The sequence below is a fragment of the Fukomys damarensis genome, unplaced genomic scaffold, assembly GCF_012274545.1.
Source record: "Fukomys damarensis isolate Sample0158 unplaced genomic scaffold, DMR_v1.0_HiC HiC_scaffold_7, whole genome shotgun sequence".
Classification (NCBI taxonomy): domain Eukaryota; kingdom Metazoa; phylum Chordata; class Mammalia; order Rodentia; family Bathyergidae; genus Fukomys; species Fukomys damarensis.
In genome coordinates this window covers 41,318,830-41,324,095 of record NW_022900919.1, presented here as the reverse complement: position 1 = coordinate 41,324,095, position 5,266 = coordinate 41,318,830, and the positions used below count along the sequence as shown (strand labels likewise).

Sequence of the window (5,266 nt, the reverse complement as noted above, 5' to 3'; positions counted from 1 at the left end):
TCAAAAGTTTTGCTGCCTTTTCTTCTTTGCATCCATTGCATCCAGAATGAGTTGTCTTTTCACAGTGTATCTTTGACAAAGTTCTTCTATTTCACATTCCATCATGGGATGCAGTGCTTTTAACCTCATTTGTAGTTCTTCTAAACTTAGATTAGAAAAACAAAAGTCAAAGTCTCCATCTTGAGGAACTTTCCAGTTATCAGGAAAAACATTTTTGGACCTAGGGAAGGGCTGGTGCCCATTCTGATTAGTTTTCATGACTCTTATTCTTGAAGTCCTGCTTATCAAAGCAGTCCATGAAAGATGGCCTTTGTACTTCTGGTAAAGCTATGTTTCCTTTCATAGCTCCATCTTCTTCCTCCTCACCCTCACTGTTTATAACCAAGGTCCCCAAGTCAGACTCTAGCCGTGTGCTGTTCTGTTCAATCACAGTCTGGGCCCCTTCACTCACTGTGCTTATGGCCAGCATCGTGCTTACACTTTCCGAACTAGTCTTCACCATGGTTTGAGAATCCAGCTCATCTTCATCCAAATTTTCTTCTTCCTCTTCTAATTGTCACTGCTGTTCTTCATGTCTTTTAGTTTTGATCCCCATAGCATCTGTGATAAAGTCTTGATATCGATACAGGTTTTGCATTCTTGATATAAGGGTGCTGTAAAAGATGTGTTGCAGTAGCTATTTGTTCAGGATTCTTCACTAAACACTTTTTAACAAAATTGGTGAAATCGTAAGACCAAAGTTCGGGCTTCCTGAATCGTGGTGGTGGATTTGTGGACATCATAAAAATAGCCCTCATTGGATGTGTATCAGCATAAGGAGGTTTTCCTTCAGCCATTTGTATAGAAATAATGCCGAGCGACCAGATGTCAGCCACGCAGTTATAGCCTGTTTTTTGAATTGCCTCCGGAGCCATCCAAAATGGAGTTCCTGTCACAGTATCGCATTTTGCCATTGCATCTGTTAACTGACCAGCCTCTCCAAAATCTGCCAATTTTTCACGACCGTCTGTATTGAGGAAAATATTTCCAGCTTTTAAATCTCTATGTATTTTTCTCATAACGTGAAAATATTCTAATCCTTTCGACGTAGTTTTTAGAATGGTTGCAATTTCGTCTGCTGTTAATGTCTTGTTTTGTAATCTAATTATGTCTGAGACAGAGCCAGCTCCACAGTACTCCATGACAGTCCAGAGGTCTGTGTTCTTTAAGTAGCTGCCATAGTACTTTACAACATATGTGCTGTCACACTGTTGCATTATGGAAATTTCTTTGCTGATTTCCTGAAGATCAGACTCAACGGGTACATACATGTTTAATCGCAACAACTTGGCCAGATTCTTTATGTATTGCTTTAAAAACACTTCCATAAGACCCTTCTCCCAGCTTCTCAAAGACGTCAAAAACTTCTTCAGGCTGCTTAGTCAAACTGTCTTCACTCAGCTTCTTTAGCTTACTCCTGGGCGCCGGCGGTAGCTCCATGGAGGTGCGGAGCAGAACTAGGGACCGGTTGGTCCCTGAAGGCCAGAGGGAGGAAAGGAGCAGCTGAGCCCGGGTAACCACAAGGAGAAACTCAGGGAACTCGGACCAACTTTTCCATAACTCCAGGGCGGATCTCCCTTCTGCTCCTGAGCTCGGCTCCTCCTGCCCCACCGCGCCCCACCCAGCCCCTCAGCAATTGGCCAAGGCCCAGGGTGATTGGCCCAGAGGTAGAGGCGGGGCCAGGCCTGGAGGACGCAGCCAGGAGTAACAACATGCTTTTTTGAATTGAAAAATGAGGGCAGAGTATTTCTTTTGTTTGTTTGTTTGTTTTTGTTTTTGTTTTTGTTTTTGAGACAGGGTCTCACTATGTAGTTGAGACTGACCTGGAACTCAGTACGTAGCCCAGGCTGGTCTCAAACTTACAGCGATCCTCCTGCCTCAGCCTCCCGAGTGGTGGGATTTCAGAGGGCAGAGTATTTGTAACAGAAAGTCTAACTTGACTCATTAATTTGACCATGGACATTAGCTTTGCCAATTGGAATGTATGGCAGGCATTTTCCATACCTTCAATTAGCTTAATCGGCAGCTCTAGGATTTTTATAAAAATATATTTAAATTGTATAAGATGATAAGAGTACATTAGCACAAGAAGCATTGGTAAAAATGTATTGAAATAAAGAATATTTTATTCTCCTCCCAAACCTTTTTAAATTATAAAGTTTCTTTACCGGGAAAAAGAAGTAAATATAATTAATAGTCATTTCTAGTCTTGGTAAAGCCTTTTGGTACATTTTCCAGAAACAGAAAATGAACGAATCTAATGGCTAAGCAAAACTTTTACTTTTTCTGTTTGCAATTTAGGAGGTTTCTATTGTTTTGTTTTAAAAAGTGAAGGAGGTCCATTAGAATTTCTTAATAATAACCATTAAAATAACTTTAATAATTCTTTCATTTTGGGAAAGAGTTAAAAGGTTGAATATCATTGCAATAGCAAATTCTTCCATTTTCACTATTAATCTATGTAAATAATTTTTAGTAGATGTATATGTGTGTATAAATTAAAAACTGGAATAGAATTTGTCAAAACTGTCTCATTCTAGAAAAAAAAAACCACATAATCTAAACAGAACAAAAAAGTGGCTTCATCTGGTACTGAAGACTTAACCAAGGTTAGAACACAAAATTTTTATTTTGAGGCAGGGTCTCACTAAGTAACTAAGTTGTCCGGGCTGGGCTTGAACTTATGATCCTCCTGCCTCACCCTACCAGAGTGCTGGGATTACAGGTATGCACAACTATGCTCAGAATTTTTATTGTTTTGATTGATTGTATACTAGTAGCTTTAATAATAATATTCATAAGGAAATTTTAAAACTTGAAGATTTTTATGATCACAGAAAATACCAAACAATTAAAATTTATAAACCTATATTTTGGCAGAGGAGTGTATTAGGGATAACACTAAGTGGCATTGATGCATAAATGCATACTATTAGGACATAATTTATGGCATTTATGAGATAGAAATACAAATTTCAGGATAAAAATGTAAACATGAAATTTCTGTTGAAGACTCTGTACTTCTAAAAGTAGATAACATGACTACAATAACTAGATTTCATTGGATGTGCTTAAAAGAATGATATGGCTGTTAGCTAAGTGTGGTGCACACCTGTAATCCCAGCACTCAGGCAGGAGGCTGAGGCAGGAGGGTTGCAGGGAGTTTGAAGCCAGCCTGGACTACACAGTGACAAGCTCAGCTTGGACTGCATAGCAAGACTGTATTTACAGTATATAAAAAACTTACAGCATTTTTGCTTTATTTTTTATCAATTTGTAAATTATTTTAAAAGTTAGATGTTGGCAAGGTCACATAGTTAAACACAGATTCCCAATGCCTTGAAAACCTATTTCTCACACCCATCACTAAATTTTTCAGAATTTGTGTACATGCAACAGAATCCAGTTTATCTGGTGTAGCAGGAAGGGATGATGCAGGAAATTTGATGCTTCCAAAATTGTTAGGAAGGCCAAAGGAAAAGGTTCCAGACCGAGCATCAAGTTGTTCCTGAAGAACAACTTCAGCCTGGCAGAGCCCTGATGGCTCACGAAGCCCCACCCCGTCACTACTGAAAGAGCTTGGCCTCCTCACCCACCGTGCCACCTCAAGCACTATCACCACCAGCGAAAGAGACTCCAACATCCTTCCTCTCTTCTCACGTCACTCAGCTCCAAGTGAAAGAATTTGTGCAAGTTTTTCCAAAGGGTGCAGACTGAACATCACTGGAGCTCTAAACCCGAGGTCGTGTAGACATTTTTCTTAGTTTTTCAGCCTCTGAAGGATGACAGGAGGAGCTGTCGTTGAGCCTGAGCAAGCCACCTCAATGTCCACTGGGAGTGAGGGCTTCCCTATGCGTAGAACAAAAGGGGAGATTCCATACATGCCGCTCCCCAGGAGATCCTGGATGCCAAAGTATCTTTCCTTGCCTGTCACATCTCCTGTTGGGCCACTATCAGAGCACCATCACGATGCTCTCCACGAGCCAAACACTCCCAGGAAATGGCATACATAAGGATGTGATCCATTATTAACATCCACACAAATGTCAGTTAGCAGTTGATTGAACAAAGGGATGTGTTAGGAAGAGGGCAAGAGCCCTGGAATGAGGTAGGTTGTCTAAATAGGTGGCAAAAGGCTATCAAATGCAAATATTCTCCTACACAGAAAGGCTTCAGGACAGCTCCGGCTGCCTTTTAAACAGAAGGGTGAGCTGTGACAGGAACAAAGACACATAACAAGCACAGTGAAAGTATCTCCTGTCTTTAGGTAAGTCCTGGCTCTCACAGTAAATAAATGCAAGGCAGTATTAGAATACAAATATCATTTGACGCCTGCTTTTCCAAGGGCAAGAAGACTATAGAGATTCATATATTGATTGCAAGCATAGTAATGCAATGAAAAATTCAAAGACAAGGCAATTTCTCAGTGTTTGCAAGGACTGGCAAGTCTACCAAGGTTACTGATGAAGAAATTAAGCATTCTGCAGTGCAACCTCCTTCCGCCTCAGCTCTGTCTTCAAACTCTGGACCAGAAGCCACTTCTCACATTACAACAGTGTGTCCCAGCAAAGGCCCACACTCCTGACAGTTTTTGGTGGAAAAATGCTGATTGTATTGTAAGGGTTACTGTAGTAACAAGAAATCATGTTCTGGTCTAGAACCTGACACTAGATTACTACGTGACTAAAAGAAGTCATTTGACCACTCCGAGTTTCCATTTCTTCACTGGTAAGGCAGAAATAACTATCAATTTTGCCTGCCTCCTAAGGAAAATGGTCTTAACTTGAGGTTCATAGATAAGTATCAGATATTCTTGGTAAGCTAGAAATGCAAAGTCATACACTCAGGTGCATATACTTAGGAATATTTTCAACATCATGCTAGCTTGGAGAATCGTGTTCAGGAGGCAATGGGATCCATAGCAGATCAACTGAGAAGAGTTAATCAGTAAGAACTGCTTCCCAAGCCTATGGGGAAAAATAAGAATCTCCCATTCAGTTTTCTAAATAATAGCCAAGATGCTACCTGACTTATTAGAGCAATATTCACCAAATCCCTCCCAGGTCTTTCTTCTATACTTCCGTTCAAAGCTTGCAGTTCTTCGTTGCTGAGTTAGCTCTGTCACACTATACGACCACCTCAAAATCATCAAATGATTTTAAGAATCAGTGCCGCATTTCTCCATTTCACAGACCCTTCGCACTTCCCAGAATCCACACCATCAATG

General features: G+C 40.5%; 1 pseudogene; it reads right to left on the bottom strand.

Annotated features, from left to right (window-relative positions):
* On the bottom strand, nt 1-1,482 carry LOC104850544 (annotated as a pseudogene).
* Nucleotides 1,483-5,266: the final 3,784 nt, after the last annotated feature.